Source organism: Melopsittacus undulatus, chromosome Z (genome assembly GCF_012275295.1).
Source record: "Melopsittacus undulatus isolate bMelUnd1 chromosome Z, bMelUnd1.mat.Z, whole genome shotgun sequence".
Lineage (NCBI taxonomy): Eukaryota > Metazoa > Chordata > Aves > Psittaciformes > Psittaculidae > Melopsittacus > Melopsittacus undulatus.
Window position 1 is genome coordinate 2,567,362 of NC_047557.1, and position 20,316 is coordinate 2,587,677.

The window sequence follows — 20,316 nt, forward strand, 5'->3', positions numbered from 1 at the left end:
CAGAGAAGCTGTGGCTGCCCCATCCCTGGCAGTGCTCAAGGCCAGGTTGGACACAGGGGCTTGGAGCAGCTGCTCCAGTGGAAGGTGTCCCTGCCTGTGGCAGGGGTTGGGGCTGGATGAGCTTTAAGGTCCCTTCCAACCCAAAGCATTTGGTGATCCTATGGTGATTGCTATAGTTGGAACTATAGGCAGTGCATTTTGATGCTCCAATTGACAGACATCTCCCCCAGGAGTAACCCAGCTGCTGGTCTTATCCTGGTGACTTCAAGCACAGACAGTTTTCCCACCACCCCCAGGGCCCTGTGGAAACCTTACCAGGATCATTGGGTAGGTGCAAATAATTCAGCCCAACACTTGGGACAACACCATCAATGCTCCACTTGAAGCTCCATCTGCTGTATCCGATGGCCAGCATGTGCTGTCTGCTTTGGCCAGTGGAGTGAAGGGGAGAGCAGGACACGCTTCTGCCTTTGTGATTTGGAGGGGAAGCTCGGAATCCTGTCTGCCATGCAGACTTAGAGGCAAAGAAGTGATTTGTTTGAGCCATGGGAAGCTTTTTTGTTTTGAAACTGCCAGAGGGGTTTTGAACCTCCAGGGCTTGCAGTTCCAAGTGCAACAATTAAAAGTTTGGGGTATATAGTGAACTCTGCATAGCTGTTTTTCCTCTTTCATAGTTCCATCATACCTTCTAATTAATTCCCTTTAATTGCTTTTAATTGCCTTTCCTCCTTATTTCTCCCTCTGTCTAACTAGTGCTGTCATCCTTTTAGTTTGCCTTTCATGTTAGAGACTCACTATTTGATTTTGTTTCACCCACGTTGTGTCTTGCAGCTATTTCATTCCTGGAAAGCTCTGGCTGCAGAGATAAAATCTAAGTGGATTCAGAGAACCTAAAAGGATCGCATGCTTCATGGCTTTCTCCTTAGTAATATAGGAGATAAACAGGATGTAATAAAAGATCCATCCTCCTTGGAAAAGGGCCATTTTCCATCACCTGTATTTTTGTGGTACCGTCATGCCATGGATGCTCTTAGTCACCGGTGACAAGATAAAGAGCCTCCCGGTATCTAATGCTGGCGGGTGTCTGAGGCTGAAACGGGCTCTGAGGATGACACACTGTCTTGCTGTATGTTGATTTACTCACCGCTGCCATCCTACCTGCCAGCACTCCCGGATTCCTGCACCTGGGACAGCCAGCATGGGGCTGGCACCTTCCTGGCCACCATGATCCCTTCCTGGATGGAGGGCACATAGGGAGGGGGGCAGGGTGCTGGTTTTGGCCAGATGAGGATTAGCTCATTGTTGAAACCGTGACATTTGTCTCTGGTAGCTGTCAGTTTTAATGTGCGCTAAAGGGCACGGTGCATTTTGATTGAGGTATCATCCAGCCCAGCCAAAAATAAGACATAAAAACAAGCACAACTGCTGACAAACACTCAGAAGAGTCCTAGAGATGTGGATCCATCCAGATGGGTGTCTATCAGCAGAGCTCCGTGGAGCTTGGCCAACACACACCATCTGAATAGTTAGCTGAGGAATGGGGATCATGTATTTCAGTTTTGTATACCATCCCCCTTCTTGAGTGAAAGCACAGTTGCATTATCTGACCTAACCTCTTTTACTGCTGCTCCTCCATTCATAATGGTGTTTAAACACTGTCTACCCCTATGTTTTCCATGGTCAAATGCTATCAGGCCTTTAAAATTTCCCTGGCAGCTTTCCTCTCTGCTGCTGAAGGATTTATGTTCCCAGTGCAATTGTTTAATTGCCTCCAAGGACTGTGAGAGTAAGCAGTGCCTGAGTACAGAGCTATGTTTCTATTCATCCCTGTTGGTGCCCAGCATCAGGCTGCCTAGCAAAGGTGCTGGGTGGGCAACATCCACCCAACAGAGTGGTGAGATCTTCCTCTCTCATTCGGAGGAAGAAATGACCAGCAGCATCTAATTCTGTCTGGAATTGGCTGAATTACCGACTTTATATTGTTATGCTGGTAAAGCTCTGGAGCTGGGATCATGAGGAATGTGGCTGGGAGTCAGCTGAGACTTTGGTGGTGAGGAAGTTCATATTGGGAATTGGGAAAAATTGGGAAAAATTGGGAAAAATTGAGAAAAAGTGAAAGGTAGCGTGGAGCAAGAAGGGCTGTCCGGGCCACTGTGGGCTGGGGACATGTGCTTATAGTAGGGTTGGACTGTGGGATGATGTTTCAAAGGCTGGTAAGGAAATGTTTTTGGGCTAATCCAGATGATGGAATGATGTACTTCATAATCCAGATGCTCAGTTTATGTGGAAACTATGATAGTAATAATGAGCAGTGGGACAAGCATGGTGCTGAGGACTTCCAAGGTGACAAGAAGAGTGATGCTGGAGACAAACACATCTTCTGCCACCAAAAAGACTGACTCGTGCTAACTTGGAACTTTAATATGGGTCATTATTATTATTCTACTAGCTGTGTGAATAGCAGCAGTAGTAGTAACTTAGCCTTGCAGGGTCCCCAGCTGGTCCTTCACAAGTCAGTAGCCTGTTCTGGTGAGTGGCCATCACAGTGAGATGGAGCAGAGCAGGTTCAAGTCTGGTCTGTGAGCTGTAGAGCCTGGTTTTGGAGAACTTACCAGCTTGAAGTCCCCTTTTATAGGGTGCTGTCAAGGAAGCCTCAGTGTCCCTCTTTGACAGAAGATTACAGAACATGCTGCTCTGCCCATTTGGAACTGAGCTGTGCCCAGGAGCTATGGCAGCCAGGCTACCCCTGGGCTGTCTCTGCTGTCTAGGAGCCCAGGACTAAAGTGGCTCTGTGCCAGGCAGTCACCGAGGTGCAGTGTTTTGCAAGAAGCTGATGGAGCTCTCTGTGCCTTTGCATTTGCAGTGAATCATCTGCCAAGAGCCAAGAGAAAGCGAGCGCTCTCCGGAGGCACTGGGGTGGCAGTGGTGCTGGCTGCTGGCAGTCCTGGGCTGGTGGCAGTCACAGGGGAGCCGCCTTGTACCCGTCCCATCTGGATGTGTTCTCATGGCTGAAGCTGGGGCTGGGATCAGAGAGGCTGAGGGAGAGCAGCTGGGTGTGGATTTGGCCGCTGGTCCTGAGAGCAGCGTTGTCTTCTTTGGACTTGGGGAGTTGTGAATGCATGGAATCGTGAAATGGTTTGGGTTGGAAGGGACCTTAAAGCTCACCCAGCTCCAACCCCTGCCATGGGCAGGGACACCTTCCACTGGAGCAGCTGCTCCAAGCCCCTGTGTCCAACCTGGCCTTGAGCACTGCCAGGGATGGGGCAGCCACAGCTTCTCTGGGCACCCTGTGCCAGCGCCTCAGCACCCTCACAGGGAAGAGCTTCTGCCTAAGAGCTCAGCTCAGTCTCCCCTATTCTGGCAGGTTCAAGCCATTCCCCTTGGCCTGTCCCTACAGGCCCTTGTCCCAAGCCCCTCTCCAGCTTTCCTGCAGCCCCTTTAGGCACTGGAGCTGCTCTGGGGTCTCCCCTTCAGGAGCCCTCTCTTCTCCAGGCTCTCTCAGCTTGGCTCCAGAGCAGAGCTGCTCTAGCCCTCTGATCAATTTTATGGTCTCCTCTGGACCTGCTCCAACAGATCCAGGCAGCAGGGCTTGAAGACCCTTCTCCAGGGTATAGTGGGAAGATGCCAGTCTCATCATTGCTGTATTTCTCTCCCCAGAAGAAGCATCACAAGAAAGTTTTGGGGAGCCAGCCTTAGACTACCACCCATCCCAGTGCTCGGCAGACCCTCCATCACCCCTGAGAGAGGCAGGGTGCTTTATTTCCTGGGTAGGAACCAGGTCAGCTTCTCGTCCGAGCATCCCTCAGCGCCATGCTCCTGACTCTTCCCGCTCTCGTCTTAATAACTGTAAGGATCGGGGTTGCCAAGGTCTTCCCGTTGCTATAGTGAGATTAGGTAGGGCAGAGCGCTGCATTCCCTGTGCCGAGGGGAGAAATCACTCCCATCCCTTCCCTGGGCTTCACCAGTGAGCTTTCTTTTTAACTCCAACAGCAGCTACTAATTGCACCTGAAAGACATGCTACGTATCTCACTGAAATAAATATTTCATAGCCTTGAAAAAAAAAATTAAAGAAATTTAATTATTGAGGCATTTTCTCCTGGAAATCAACTTAAGAGACTCTCCGTCTGGAACGAGTTTACGGCGCTAACTGTGAAGTTAACGTATTTATCTCCATAAACACGTCACCCGAGCCGTACTCTTCCTCGCAGGGTAATTAGCAAGAGGCACGTTAGCCCAATCAGGAGGTGCCTGGGAGACACAGATTTGCCTTTTGCTTCTGGGCGTGGTGAGGAGATGGTTTATTAAACGAATTTGAGAGCTGCAGGTCTGGCGAGAGCTCTGAGTCAAACCACTGTAGGAGAAACACCCCGCGCACCAGCCAGGGCGTTTGCAGGCGGAACATGGAGCACAGTCGTGCCGACACAGCCAACTGTGTGCTGCTGTGGAGCTGTGCTCCCCAAGACCTCCTGAGGACGTGCAGCAACTGACCCAGGCACCGCCAGATTGCAGGAGGTAGTTTGTGCTCTCGTTTCATTAGGGTCTGTTTTCATTTTGTCAGGTCGTATTTTCATTTTCTAAGGTTTTATTTTAATTTTCTTAGGTTTTAGTTTCATTTTCTTAGAGTTCTATTTTCATTTTCTTAGGGTTTTATTTTCATTTTCTTAGGGTTTTATTTTCATTTTCTTAGGTTGTATTTTAATTTCCTCAGTGCATCTGGGGACTTGGGTTGGTATATATAAGAATTCAGGTGAGATTTCCCCAAAGAGAGGAGAGCACTGCATGGGGGATGGCACATTGTCCCTCCCCTCCACCTTCTTTTTTTTGGGTTTAATTGTTATATTTGAGGCTATAAAGTTTAACTCTTTGTAGCCCAGTACTAAACACGCCCTGGAGAGAGTTCTGTGATCTGCTGTATGTGTGTATGGGATAGAGGGTTTAGATAATGGTATGTTTCTCAGACTTGAAGGCTGTGTTTTGTGTGTGTTTGGTGCTGGTACTGCACAAGGTGGAGTGGGATGGACACGTTGCTGTGAGGTGCACTTCCCAAGTCCTGTCTTTGATGGGGAGCTGGAGATGTTTGTGTCTATAAACCTCTGTGGTTTTGTGGCTGGTGAGGACCATGCAAGGGAAGAGCTATTTGTGGCCCCATAGCATAGGAGAAGATCCTTGGCTGATTGCAGTGCAGCCTGGTGAAGATGACTCAAGATGAGGACTTGTTGGGTTTTCCTCTTTGTAAATTCCCTTCTACTACACCCTGGGAACCCATCAATCGTTTATACAAACCACTCCAACAATGACACACGATCTGACCAAGACCGTTCCAAGGTCTTGCACCCCAGTCAGTGCACGGGGCTTGCCGTCTGTTGCAGCTTGGGTGAGCTGGAGTGGGATTTGGAAAAGAGGTGTCAGATGCCTGCCAAGTTTCACAGGTTCAGAGCGGAGAAATGGAAAATGCAAACGACGATGGGTTGGTGGCCTGGGAAGGATCTGGTTTCACATCCTCTGAGTAGATTGATTTATTCTTAGCAAGTGTTAGGATACATTAGTCTTCTCTCTGACAGCAAGCCTCCATTTCTAGTGAGGTTTTTGAAAGCAGATCTCCTGAGCAGTGTTGGAAGCCCTCTGTGCAGAGAGCAGTGTTGTTAGAGATGCAGTTTTCTGTAGGAAACCAGTTCTTACAGAGATTTACTGACGGGACCCAATTTGTGCTGCTGTTGTTGCTTGCTTGCTGCCTGCCCTTGTGTCTTCAACTCGCTATCTCCTGACCTTCCCCAGGAGGCTTACAGCCAGAGGGGCTTGTCAGAAGAGCTTTCCCTTGCTTTATTTGCAGGATTTGCCGTATCAAATGTGGCTCGATGTTGACTGCCTTGTGTGTTCTGCTTAAGCAAACTCAAATCTTGATGCTCTCCTTGCTCCCGTCACTTGTGGTTGGGCTGGGAGGCACCAGCTGGTGGTCCACACATACTATGTTCACTTGTTTTTTGTTAGCTCTGTCATGACTTAATCTGATCATCACTCAGCGGTGATGGCTAAATGGCACACAGTGTGCTCGATGCTAATCACTTGGAGGAGGTATATTCAAAGGTTACATCCTGGAGGTAAATGTCATGCCCTCTACAGCTCAATCAGGGCTGATATTTATGTGATTGTGCTCCACCGTGCCGGATGGAAAGCCATCCTCCCAGGGAAAACCAGATACTTTGGTTGTAGCAAGATCTAACTCCCATTTCTGGGAAGTTTTCATAGGGTCATGGAATGGTTTGGGTTGGAAGGGACCTTAAAGCTCACCCAGTCCAACCCCTGCCATGGGCAGGGACACCTTCCACTGTAGCAGGTTGCTCCAAGCCCCTGTGTCCAACCTGGCCTTGAGCACTGCCAGGGATGGGGCAGCCACAGCTGGGCACCCTGTGCCAGCGCCTCAGCACCCTCACAGGGAACAGCTTCTGCCTAAGAGCTCAGCTCAGTCTCCCCTCTGGCAGGTTAAAGCCATTCCCCCTTGTGCTGTCCCTACAGGCCCTTGTCCCAAGCCCCTCTCCAGCTTTCCTACAGCCCCTTTAGGCACTGGAGCTGCTCTCAGGTCTCCCCTTCAGGAGCCTTCTCTTGTCCAGGCTGCCCCATCCCAGCTCTCTCAGCCTGGCTCCAGAGCAGAGCTGCTCCAGCCCTCGCAGCATCTCCATGGCCTCCTCTGGCCTCGCTCCAACAGCTCCATGTCCCTCTTGTGCTGAGGTCTCCCGAGCTTTTATTGGCTTCTTCCCTTCCCTTTTCCAGCAGATGGTTCCCACAGTTGGGTTGCAGCTACCACAATGAGCATCCTTAGTTTACAGCAGCAGGGACCTTTTGAAGGAGCAGCAGCTTCTGCTTCACCATGGTGTGGCCAAGAGAGCGAACTGGCATTGTTGGTGCTGTGGGTAAGGGGGAGAAAGCTGGACCTGAATGGCTTCTTGATCCCAGTCATTATTTGATATAGAATAGTGTGGGGACACTCGGATGTGTGTTCACTGTCTGGCTCCTGTGCTGGTGCAGGTACAAAAGCCACCCATTGGTATCCAGGGACAGAAATCTCTTTCCTGAAAGCCATATGTACTAAAGGGCATGATTGTCTTCATGGGCATGACCCACATGGAGTGGGTTTATTTTGGACTTCAGGGAGAAGAGCATTTGAGAGTTGTATAAAACTTTGTATAAGATGTTCTCAGGGGTTTCCAGGGATGTGCAAAACTTACTGGGATTTTTAGATAAGGATTGAGGGTACAGGAAGGCTGAGATCAGAATAGGCTGGGGAAGAACATGCAAGGGGAAATGAAGGGAAGAGGGGATGAAAGCAGCTTTCCTGGATGTGTGGATAGGGAGGGAGTGTCACACCTGGGGTGAGGACTAAATCTGATGTCTGGAGAGGGATGTACTGGAGGCTGGATAGCAGGAAACTGAGATGAGGAGGAGGAGGTGGAGGCTGATGATGGACCAGCAGTGGGAATGAGGAGGAAAATAGCAGCAACAGGCTGCAAGGAAACAATTGCATGGTGTGTTCCCAGACTACCGCAGAGAATTTGAGTGTGGGGCATGTCAAAGCTGCGGTACTCAATTGTGCTTATAGCTAATGAACTACTCAATGAGATTTTACATACTGGATGACAGAGGGGGGATGTGTGTGAGTATGATGCTCAGCCCTCATCCTCACTGAATAGCAGTGTATATTCACCAGCATGTAATTACCAGCCACGATGAAACCATCCATGTGTTGCTGCTGCATGGGGGATGTGGATAAAGAGCTAGGATATGGTGGGGAAACAAAGGGAGAGGGGGGGATAGGCTCCCAACCGCCTCTGTGATTGTATGGAACACTTGGAGCTATATCCCATTCTTTGGCACTGTGGTGCTCGTGTCCCGCCTCCCCAGCAATGCCAGAAGACATGCATTATGTATGGCCACTAAAACTCTCACCCTGTTGCTTCTGATTATGGAGAAATTAGGGGTTACAGGGCCAGACTGTGCAGCCAATGGTGTCTGTGCAGCTTTGATGCCTCGAGGAGAACTCGGTCCATGGTGCACTATGAAGTACGGGTGCTCAGCAGCAGCCCTGGAGCTCTTGGTTATCCAAAGCCTGGGTTTCTCAGGGAATTTGCAAACCCTGAGACTTGCCTCAAATCATTTGCATGATGTGTGTTTTCTCAGTCCTCCAAAGCTTTGGGCAAGGCATGTGTTTTGGGTGCTGCTTCCTGTGACTCAGAGGGTAACTAGCAGTTGGTTCTGCTCACCTGGTTTGCTTGCTATAAATGAATAGAGAGCAGTTCAGGGGCTTGTTTCCTGGGAAGATGATTTCTATTGCAGTTGAGTTCATCTCTGATTATGGGCTGTCACACCTCAGACATTCCTACTTGCCTGTCCACACTTTAATTCTTTATTTTGTTTTATTTTTTCATGAAAGAGGAAAGGAACATCACACTCTTTTAGTGGAGAGCCAGAAATGCTTAAGAGCAGGTGGATTTTGCAGGACTCCTCGTGTACAGCCCCTCTCCAGGTTTCTTGTGATGAATTTTGGTAGCAAAGGAAAGGGGGAGCCAGGAGGGAGAGGAATGGGTGGGTGGTGGGTGAAGGGTGAGGGAGGGCAGCTGCCTGCAGGCCAGAGCAGGCAGGGAGGGGCAGGATGCTGGACATTCCCCAGCAAGAGGATGTTGGTCTTTGACCATTGCTACCCTGGCAGCTCTGCAGGGTTCAGTTAAGCTTCGTCATCAGGGAAGCTGCTGCTATGGGGACACATCCCATTGCTTCTGCAGGCCAGAAATAAGGAATAAATGTTTTATGATGAGGGTGGGGATGGTGAAACACTGGCACATGTTGTCCAGAGAGGTGGTAGATGCCATGTCCATGGCAGTGTTCAAGGACAGGTTGGATGGGGCTTGGAATAACCTGCTCTCGTGGAAGGTGTCCCTACCTGTAGCAGGGGGTTGGGACTGGATGGGCTTTAAGGTTCCTTCCAACCCAAACCAATCTGGGATTCTGTGATTCCTCCTGGATCAAGGCATTGATCAGCTCTTGTCTGCAGTGGAACCCTGCTGCTCTCAATGCTTGCTTCAGAACAGTCGTCTACAGGCAGGTTCATTTGCAGGAGGAAGTAAGGTGAGGACAGGTAGCAGAAAGCTGACATTAAGGAGTGGAATTTGTCCTGGGATGTGGAGTATCCCTGGGGAGACACCTGAGTGTTTCCCTGGTTTGGCCACTATCTGTGTGTGTGACCACAGCAGGGCATTCCAGGTTTTGTATTTCCAATGCCTTGTCAGTGGAGCATCTCTTTGCTTTTCCAGGACAGGGATCTTCTTTGATGTTGCAAGTAAAACATTAGTGGCTTATGCCTGGCATGATAATATGCCCTCTTGGCTAGATCTGTGGCCCTCTCTGTAATATGGACAGTGAATTGTAATGGTACAACATTCAGACAATGCTCAAAGCCAGTACCTGTGGTTATTGAGTTTTCCACCTCCTTAAGGAGGGCACCATCAGAAGCTCTGTAATGAAACAACCCTGATTTGCAATAACTAACGAGACTTTGAGATTGCTACCTCATAAAACATGCACAAAATAGTCACAGAGTTCAAAATAACAGATGGCTTGGATTTTCTCCTTTGTTCTTAAATCCAAGTTTGTTATTTTGACCTTTGCAAACTTTACAGAAGGCAGTGATGAATTTGCATAGGTGAGATAATCGCCTGGAAGGAAAGAGGTCAGTGGGAGAACTTTTGGCAGTGAAAAGTTATCATGGAGCCTTAAACTGCTGGTCACCCAGTTAACCCAAATGATAGCCAAGGAGTCCATCTCACAAGGATATGATAGCATAATTGTGGTAGATAGGAGCGGCTCCAGAAAGAGTGGGACATGGACTGAGCAGCACAAGGGAGGAGCACACAGCTCAGTCCCATCTGCCAGGAGGCTTGAGCTGAACTTTGAGGTGGTGCCAATTTCTGTTAATGAGCAAAAGGCAAAGTTTGAGATCCAGCTGCTTGAGGGGTGGGTCCATGTTTCAGAGCAGAACAAGCTTGGAGTAATGCAGGGCAGTTCAGGGAGAGAGAGGTTTTAATCTCCCCTTTAAAGCCTCTGTTAGATGTTTACAATTCATTTCTTAGTGACTTCCACGGTGTGAGTTCTGCTCTTACTCTGTGTGTGACCTTGGCCAAGTCACTGTAGAATGAGGTACCTGAGCTTGATTTTGATAGGTATCTAAATAAGGGCTAAAAGTCCCATGGGCCTGACCCTCAGATACAAAGGCCATGAGTTAATCCCATTTGGGACTTCCCGCGTATGTAGGCTTAAGTATGTTTCTCTGCTAATTGAATTCATAGAATCACAGAATGGTTTGGGTTGAAGGGACTTTGAAGTCCATCCAGTTCCAATCCCTTCCAGTAGAACAGGTTGCTTCAAGCCCTGTCCAACCTGGCCTTGAATACTGCCATGGATGGGGCAGACACAGCTTCTCTGGGCACCCTGTGCTGGTGCCTCACCAATGCTGTAGTCTCATTATAGAAGGCCATTGCATTTGTCAGGCAAAATTTGCCCTTATCATAGATAAGTTGGATGTCACCATGCTCTTTTTCCCAGCTGGGGCATCAGAGGTGAGTTTTCTTTCCAAGCTCTGTGAGGTTTATGAGGCACCTGGAAAGATGGGGCTGAAACAGCGTGGAGCTTCCCAGAAGAATACTGGGAATTTGCCTTTCACCCCTTGTGATGATGGTTTGCAAAGCTGGCTGATGGCCGTGTCCTAGTGATCACACACCACTGAGGGTGCATCTTTCAAATCCCACTGATGCTCTGGCTCTGCTCCTCTGCAGGTGGTGGTGGCCGCTCCATAGCATGGGTGGCTGAGCTTGGGGTGATCCTGTTTGTGCTCTGCCATTGCACGTAGCCACTGAAATGCATTTAAACTCCTATCAGAACATGCTTGCTGTGTCAGAGAGCAAAACCAATATTGGCCAATAAGTGCATGAAGCAGCCTTCTTTGGGCTCAGAGCTGTACCTGGCACTTGCTGGAAGGAGTGTTGACTTCACCCTGCTCTTTTGAGGGTGACTTTTGAAGCTGTTGCCTGGGCTGTGACGCAGCAAAGTGTCTGCCAGCTTTGTGCAGGCATTTCAGGGCTCCGAATCCCCAGAGGAGCATCTGAGCAGTTGTTTTTGCTGTAATCCTTGCCTTTAGTTGAAGCCCTCCTCCCTTCCTCTTCAAACCCTTCCTCTGCTCTCTGTTTCCTCCACTGAAATCCTGTTTCCTTCTTCCCTCTGGGACTCCCTCCCAAGTAAATCCAAGCTGCATATTTTAATGCTTCAGATAGATATAAAATACTATTAAAGGTCTGAGCACCTCTGTTTCAAAATGCCTGCAGTGCCTGTGCAGGATTCTCTAAATAGATGCTGCCTGCAGATTTCAGCCCAGAGGAGGCTGGCATCTTCGCAGGAGGTGACCATGTATAAATGCTTCAAACGTGTATGAAAACACTGCTAGTTCTATTGAAGAAGCTAATAACAAGGGTGCGTTATTGGCACTGAACACAACAAACAGGGTCAGTGATGTAAGTAATTTTTCATAATGCCACCATTTACTTTGCAATGCTTTAGGGACTTCAGACATTAAAGTGTAACAAAAAGGACCAAAATCTAGCTTAAATGTCAGCATTGACCTTCTCACTGTACATTTCCTTCATCTGTTTCCTGAATTTTTCTGCAGCCTAAAGTCCCCTAGTGTTTGAAAAGATGTAACAGGTTCTTCTGTCCCTAAATAGAGATAGATATAAGGAAGCAGTTCTTCCCTGTGAGGATGCTGAAGCGCTGGCACAGGGTGCCCAGAGAAGCTGTGGCTGCCCCATCCCTGGCAGTGCTCAAGGCCAGGTTGGACACAGGGGCTTGGAGCACCCTGCTCTAGTGGAAGGTGTCCCTGCCCGTGGCAGTGGCTTGGGACTGGATGAGCTTTAATGTTCCTTCCAACCCAAACCAGTCTGTGATTCTGTGATATTCTGGGTGCAGAGCATCATTACCTGCAGGCTGGGTGGTTTCCCTTACGTAGATGGATTTTCCAAGTCCTTATTCCCATCTCCACACTCTGGGCTTATCCCAGGTTAAGAGGAAATGGTCTGGAGGATCCCAGCTGTCAGTACTGCTGGTGCAGGTCATCCTCACCGGGCAGCATCCCTAATTTTGATGTCATTTCCAAGGGTGCAGCTGCGATTGGCACTGCTGGGAACATCACCCGTGCATGGTAATGGAGGAGTAGTCAGGGGTTTTAATCACTTCTTCCAAGCGTAATTCTCAATCTGGTCTGAGTCACATCAAGAACTGCAAAACAAGGCATGTGGCCTCTGTCCTTCTCAATGGCAGCCGATGTCATCGTCGCGACGGGCAGTGATGTAGAGTGCACCCAGCCCTGCGTGATGTGCCCTTGGCTTTGCACACACAGCCTGGGAAACTGAGGTGCACAGCACTCTGTCTGGTAGGGAAATGAAATGCCAGGGGAAAAACAGGATCTGAAGGGCGATTTGTAGCAATCACAGTAAATGAAGCTCTTAAAAGTCGTCTGCAAGTTGTGTCGCAGGTCTGTGGTGTAATGTAAAACATGCACATGGGCAGGAAAAGCCACCTGACAGTCAAGAGGTCATCATAGAATCTCAGACTGGTTTGGTTTGGGTTGGGAGGGACCTTAAAGCTCCTCCAGCTCTAACCCCTGCCACGGACAGGGACACCTTCCACTGGAGCAGCTGCTCCAAGCCCCTGTGTCCAACCTGGCCTTGAGCACTGCCAGGGATGGGGCAGCCACAGCTTCTTGGAAGGGACATCATTGTGCTGGGAAGGATTGGGTTAACATCTCATTATTGCCAGCTTGCTCAGGAGACACGGTTGGTTTACTTTATTTTATTTTATTTTGATATTAAAGACATCCTTTAAAGAAGTGTCAGCTCATAGGTTGTCACTTTTATGATTAAAAAGATTGTAGCTGCTTGCCTGGGGTATATTCCAGAACAGCAAGGAAGAGACTGTTTTAGATTAATAAGTGAGGGCTTAATTAATTTTCATTATTTGCATAATAGTGTCCTCTAATTAATAGGAAATGGGCAGCCTCTGAATTAATGCAGGAGTGGGGTCTCCAGTGATGCCATCAGAGAAGGGTTTTATTGCCGGCAAGTGCAGCTTTGCTTAATCTTTCTTGTGAATTTAGTAAGGAGAGCCAAAGGGTGTTTGTGACAGCGTGTGCTGTGCCTGGGGAGGCAGGGTCTTTCAAGGGATAGCATGCATCTTTCCTAAATGCATCAGACTCAAACGCAACCAGGGTCTTGTCCAAGTCTATTGCTGGTCTACTGCAGGCGGAAGCCAGCCATAAAGCTGCCCTTATGTTTTAATATATCTTAAGTAGCTGGCAAAGTAGTTGCTTGTGTCATGGCCATGTTTTTCCCCCTCTTTTTTGCCCTTAGAAGCCTATCCTGCTGTTATTTTGTGTGTCTCTTCTTCACTGGTGCATACCTTACTGCTAGTCAAGGGAGATGTGACTGATAGTTGTCTGGGATATATGCCGGAGAGGGATATCTCTCTATCTCTATTTCTCTTGCCTTCTTTAGGGTTTGGTTATGGCAGTGTTTGTGGTAACAGTGGAATAGGATTGCACTGAATGTCTTGAAATACAGAGCTAGATTTGAAATGGAGAAAATCTGGTGTTACGTTTTGGGAATTGGGAAGGAGATAGAAGATGGAATGCCAGCCTCTTTGCTGGAGATTTGTCCTGGCAGTAGCTAAGATTTCAGGCTCAGTGAGCTACGTGCTGTGCAAGGAGCAAAATGCAGTCAGCACCCTGCAGAGCTCACCTTGTGAGATGAGACAAGGAAAAGGATGCAGCTATGGAAGAAAACTGGGAAAGTAATGGGACATAGATCCATGTTTCTTGGGTTTCCTCTTCACCAAACCTGCTCTGTGGCAGTCCCACCTCAATTTTAGTGGTGATTTTGCCCCCTGTCAGTCTAGTGATTAAAGCCCTCTTTCCTACATCCTAATGTGCCCTCAGTGATAATCCTGCTGTCTTCAGAGAGATGGTGTGGATACAGCCTTGTCTCTGTGTTGGGACGTACATTCACTCGTACCAGCAGCAACTTGGGACCTTAGAACTTATTTATTTTCTTTTCAGTTAATCCACTCTCCCTCCTCAAAGGAAGGCTTCAGATCTCTGCCCTGGAAGTTCTCCCTTTCATTTTCCAGTAAGTCCTTATGAGGTACCATGGGCTTTGAGTGACGGTTATAGGTTCTGGCAGAGGAGAAGCATCGTTCTGACAGACAACAGGTATTTTGTAAATAAATGACAAACAAAAGTGGGTGGTTGAAGTGAAAAATGTGCAATTTTGTTGCATGTGCACTTGTGAACAATCTCTCCTCGCCAGTGGCAGCTCTTCAAAGAGGAAGCACAATTTGGCTAAAATTGCTTGAATGAGGTAATAAAATTACACTCGGATGCAAGGTCCTGTTATTCACAAAGCACATTTGTTTGGATGCAAATTACTGATATGGTGGTGAAAAGAGAGTTTTCATGAGCCTCCCACAATTTAACTGCTGAGTGGATTAATACTAATGCAACAGCCAAATACCCTATTAGAGCCCATTTGTACTCTATTATACTCCAGGGGCTGTCACTCTTTGGATGTAATCAAAACAGAGCTCATCAAACACTGCTTAGAAGAAACCAATTTGTATAATACCTTAAATCTCAAAACATGTATCCAGTAGCCCCTTTCCCAAAGCCTGGATCTCTTCCTTGCCATTACTCCTTTGGATAAGTCTCTCTTCAGGCATGGGGTGATTCCAAATGTAGTATTGGAGAAGATGCCACATGCAGTAAGAAGCGGAGGATGCTCCACTCACCTGGAATGACAGGGAACTCCTACATGAGCAAAATAGTTACCGGAATTACTAACCATGCCAATCAACAGGGTCGGGGCTCGTTCTTGCAGAAAAGAGTCAAGGAACCTTTAATGCATCTTGCCTGGAAGAGTGCATGTGCACCAAGTCTTGGAGCTGCCACAGTAGTGCATTGGTCCAGTACTAACACATGGTGGCATTCTCAATAGTATTTCCTTCACTGCTTTGGTTTTCCGCTGGAGGATTCTTTAATTAAAAGAACAGCCCAGATCCGAGTTTATACCGAAAGCTTTTCAGTTTAGGAGTCCAGAGGAAAGGAGCAGCCTCCTTAGGGGTATTCCCAGCAGCTCTGTATTTCCAATAAGGTTGCTTTCTAGTTTTTGTGATTGTTCGTAGTTCAGCAGGTGAAGAGCCAACTTAATTTCATAAGGGATGTTGGCTGAGATTCAGGAATTGGAAGTTAAAAATCTACAGAAGGACATAGATTAAATACAGAAATATGTGGAAAACTGAGAAAAGGCTGAATGCAGAGGCTTGTTCTTCTGTCCCCAGCCTCAAAAAGGCAAGAGCTGAAGGAATCCAGAGAAAGGACAACAGGAGAAAAAGGCAAAATATAGATCTAAATTCTTTTTTCTATTGCCTTAATTCTTTTTTTTTTTTTTTCTGCAGCTGCATCATAAAAGCAGTGTTTTGTCTTCTGTATTTCATACCTCCCGTGACTGTGCTGGGATACCTGCTTTTATATGGTGGACAATGGGAGTGCAGTTGGCATTGAGCCGAAGCCTGGGCTGTGCTGCACCTCATGTGGATTTGAGTTCAAATAAATAGGTTGACTCACTCAAGGAGTGAATCAAAAGAAGGAACTTGAGCCTCCAGCCTACAAGCACCGTGCTGTGCAAGCAAGGTGTATAAACATGTAAGTTATTCTTTAGTGTGCAGTTCAATGGAAAGCTCATGCTGGAGGAGAGTTGGTATTTCAGACCTCCTGTAGCCCTGTTCTGGGTTCCTTGATGGAGGATATTTCAGGTTAGACCCTTTAGAAATCTGGGAGAGTGGAAATCTGTTGTCTGTCCTAGGCAGGTAGGTTGTCTGTCCTATTCTCAGCCTTGAATTTGGTGCTAAGTCTTTTCAGTCTGTGCAAATTACAGTGTTAAAAAGTAAAAACAGGAAAAACAGCACCCCTGAGCTATCACAGCAAAATGAGGATAAGGTGTTGCTTATGTCTGGGCACCCTATTCAGATTTCTTCCTGTCAGAAAAAGTTGGTACCTTGCTAATAATGCTTTGAGACAAGTTTTCCTGGCCTTGAGTAATTCAGAAGCACTTTGGTCCATCAGTCACATAGGGGGGTCACACCAGAACAGTGACGGATTAAAGCCTGATGCTGCAAACTTTCCCTTTAGCCACTGTCTGTTGAGGCTGGCTTGGAATCATGGAGCATGGTGTCTTCTAGAAACATGGTTGTAGGCAGCTCCACCATGTCGGATAGACCAAGTTCCTGGTGAGCACTGCAGCTTGTCTGGAAGCTCTGTGGAGTCCCACCACCAGCCTAATGGAAAACAAGCATGGGTGTGACTGGCTTTATGTCCCCAAGAGCCTTCACCATGGCCTTTGGTTGATGGATGTGCTTATTTGCACGAATATTACTCATCTGAAGAAGAGTCGTGAGACAATACCCTTGGCTGTCATTGCTGGCTGGTGTTGTCATGCCTCCAAAGCCTTGCAAATCACTCCTAGCATGACATGGTCGTCTGTGTATGTGAGCAGAGATCTACTGAGAAATTGTTTTTATTATGTGTTAGTGCTAGCAGATAAATAATGTTCCCTCTGTCTTGTGCATGGGGAGATGGTTTTCTTCCATGCCTTCAAATCGGGTGATTAATAACAACTATTAATCCCCATGAATGACAGCAGTATATTAGGAGTGAAGCACATGTTAAAACAATTTGAGAGGCTGTTGTTGGGTCATAGGCTAGATCATTCTCTTCATATCTAATGTTTTCATAAGGTATAAATATATCTAGGCTTGAGATGCTGGCTGGAGATCAAGTTTTGGGAACGTATAGAGGTGGATCATCTATAAGCACATCACAGGGTCTCAGCATCCCAGTCTGAACCAAAACCAAATTGAACCTCTGTGTAAATTAATTGAAAAGTTGAATTTGGGAAAGCCTGGGCTATTAATAAGATTTAAGCTGAATTTGGCAACTGGATACATTGCAAATCGCCAGAGGGAGTTGATTTTTATTTAATGTCCAGACATTTTGGGTGAAATGTTAAAATGAAATGTGTCATTTTGGAAATGCCAAAACATTCCCTTTTTGACATTCTCAATGAAGGTTTTCAACTTTTTTGTTTGGAAATGGCAGTTTGCAGTTAGAAGGAGGAAAGGTTAAATAAGACTTGCTGGTGAATGAAGACATTTTGTTCTGGTTCAAACAAAGTGTGCAGAGTGGCAAATTCCTTTCTATTGTATTTCATGTTGTTGAACCCCTTTCCTTTCCCTTCAAATCAGTTTCTCATTGACCCCAGCCATTTTCCTACTACTTTTTTGCACAAATAGGAAATATTACTGGATTAAAAAATGCATTATTCACTCCTTTCCAGGTCCTAGAGTGTCCTGGTTCTGAAGTAGTGAAAACCACTAATGGAAACCATGTGCAGAAATATGTAGAACAGCCGCTTAATGTCTCATGATCCTAAATACAGGATTTCATGGAATGGCTGTGAGGGTGCCCATGGTGCCCAGTGCAACATCCCAGCCCATGCTGGCGATCCTGGCCTTCATGGTAAAGCAGGTGAGGCCCTGAACAGCCTAGTGGCAAAAGCTGTCCCAGGATCACTGTGGAGCTGGAGGATGTGATGGGGCATCCTGGAGGAGGCACTCATGGAGCTTGGTCCTGCCTGAGCCCACCAAGCCCAGACAGGTGGTAGATCTAAGAGCAGATTTAGATTAGATATAAGGCAGAAGCTGTTCCCTGTGAGGGTGCTGAGGCACTGGCACAGGGTGCCCAGAGAAGCTGTGGCTGCCCCATCCCTGGCAGTGCTCAAGGCCAGGTTGGACACAGGGGCTTGGAGCAGCTGCTCCAGTGGAAGGTGTCCCTGCCCATGGCAGTGGCAGGGGTTGGAGCTGGATGAGCTTTAAGGTCTTTTCAACCCAAATCATCCATTCTAAGCTGCTGCACTGCCTGTCCTCTCTTACCATCACCTTCCTACCCACCTAAGGGCAAACTCCATGCTTTATTCAGGCTCCTCTTTTTGGACAGTAGTCTCAGCAGGTGGCTTGGCAATGCAAGATGTTTTCCCTTGGCAGGGCTTGTTACCAGCGGTCTGGTGGTGAAGTGAGACCATGCTCACACTGCGGACTGCAGCAAGCCATTGATCTTGATGTACCCTCTTTGCAGGCAATAACATGTGCTCTTCCTTCAGTATTTCAGGCAGGAGATGCATCATGCTGCCTGCTGGAGCATCGTCAAAATGAGGGATGTGAGACGTTTACTTGATCTTTGAGGATCAGCTTCCTGTATCATTCCTGCCTTTGGTTCCTTTCTACTGTTGTTGTTCCCCTCAATTAGAAAAATCAGTAAGAAAACAAAACAGGTTTTGCTTGGTTTTGCTAATTTTATTCTGGGTTCTGGAGGAAACCATGTGTTATTCAACAGGGAACAAACAGATGAGATTAAGAAAAACAACAGGGTTGTCCAGAAATTACTCTGAAAATGCTGAATTTCCAACAAGAGCATGAAATCCTTTGCACTTTTCCCCCACACCCTCCCTTTAAACCATTCTTTGGCAGTCTGGGAAGGGGAGGGGGGGCATGCAATTCTTCGTCACACTGGTTGCTCCAGAGAGGCAGAGAGCAGCCTGTTCTTTCCAAAATACTGGAAGGCTTTTTGTAAGGGCAGCATCCCCAGATGGAGGAGCTGAGGACATTGCAGGGCAGGGTTGGACATGTTGACTTCCTTTACCCTAATTAACAGGCAAAGCTGCCAAATGCATCCCAAAAGCAAGTCGGAGGAGGTTGAGATGCGGGAGGCATGAGTGATCCCACTGGAATCATTGGAGAATCCCAATGCCCAACGGCGACTTGGAGCTGTCAACGCCGCGACTTGTGAGATGGAGGTTGCAAACCTCCAGAGGAACATTCTGCACAGTGTGGATCTAGTAGCTGTCATCCACTGCTGAGATTTGGGAATAACCATGTGCAGGGTGATGGCAGCATCCCCCATGGCTTTTGTTTCTTTAATTGCTAACAGCAAGGCGTTGCTGTTTGCTGGAGAAGAGGGGGGAAGTTTGGGTTTATATTTTCTCTTCTCCCATTACTTTTACCCGGCTTGGTTCAGTCTTTGCTGCTGAGTTCTGGAGGACTTTTGTGCTTTCAACATAGGCATCAAAGCAGTAATTCTTTTCAAAGCTTATTTAACAGCGAGACAGCAATAGGGAAATGTCACCAAACATTTGCCTATGTGTTGGTGTAGCAAGCTTTCAGATGGTTGCCCATATGTGGGGAAACATGTTTTCTGTTAGTCATACTGGAAACAACTGTGTCTGAAAAAGGCGACTTGTAGCTCTCTTTGCTTCAGGGCACAAGACAAAATTCATTTTAGGCAGTGAAGAGACTTCCTGTGGCAGCAACAAACATTGGATGGGGTCTAGAAGTGATTTGGATAGCTGAGGGTATAAAAGTGTGCATCCTCTTACATGTTTGTTTTGCTTTAGCTGGTGTGGCCCTAATTCTGCAAACATTCTTAGTTGCCACCCTGGCATGGTTTTGCACAAGTACCTGCTGGACCAGTGTTTGCAAATGGTTATTGGTGGAGATGTCTTCACTTTGCACAGTGGGGACAGATACCATAGAACCATGAAATGATATAGGTTGGAATGGACCTAGTTCCAACCGCTGCCACGGGCAGGGACACCTTCCACTGGAGCAGCTGCTCCAAGCCCTGTCCAGCCTGGCCTTGAGCACTGCCAGGGATGGGGCAGCCACAGCTTCTCTGGGCACCCTGTGCCAGCGCCTCAGCACCCTCACAGGGAACAGCTTCTGCCTAAGAGCTCAGCTCAGTCTCCCCTGTTCTGTCAGGTTCAAGCCATTCCCCTTGGCCTGTCCCTGTAGGTCCTTGTCCCAAGCCCCTCTCCAGCTTTCCTGCAGCCCCTTTAGGCACTGGAGCTGCTCTCAGGTGTCCCCTTCAGGAGCCTTCTCTTGTCCAGGCTGCCCCAGCCCAGCTCTCTCAGCCTGGCTCCAGAGCAGAGCTGCTCCAGCCCTCGCAGCAGCTCCATGGTCTCCTCTGACAGCTCCACATCCCTCTTGTGCTGCTGCCCCAGACCTGGGTGTAGTAGTCCCATTATGGTCTTCCCAGAGCACAGCAACCTCAACCTACTGGCAATGTCTACCCAGATTCCACCTGGGGAGTAGCATCCTCCTGAAGCACCCATGGATGCTGG

At 47.8% G+C, this 20,316-nt stretch overlaps 1 protein-coding gene across 3 annotated transcripts in view; it reads left to right on the forward strand.

Moving 5' to 3' along the window:
- Positions 1 to 20,316, forward strand: part of ZBTB7C (zinc finger and BTB domain containing 7C) — a 156,874-nt gene that overhangs the window by 19,888 nt on the left and 116,670 nt on the right. The window contains exon 1 of one of the 3 annotated variants that reach the window (XM_005145403.3): positions 15,700 to 15,788. The exons of the other annotated variants lie outside the window; for them this stretch is intronic. The gene's annotated coding sequence lies outside the window, so the exon portion shown is untranslated. Of the gene's footprint in view, positions 1 to 15,699; positions 15,789 to 20,316 lie in introns of those variants that run through there. 3 annotated transcript variants of the gene reach the window in all.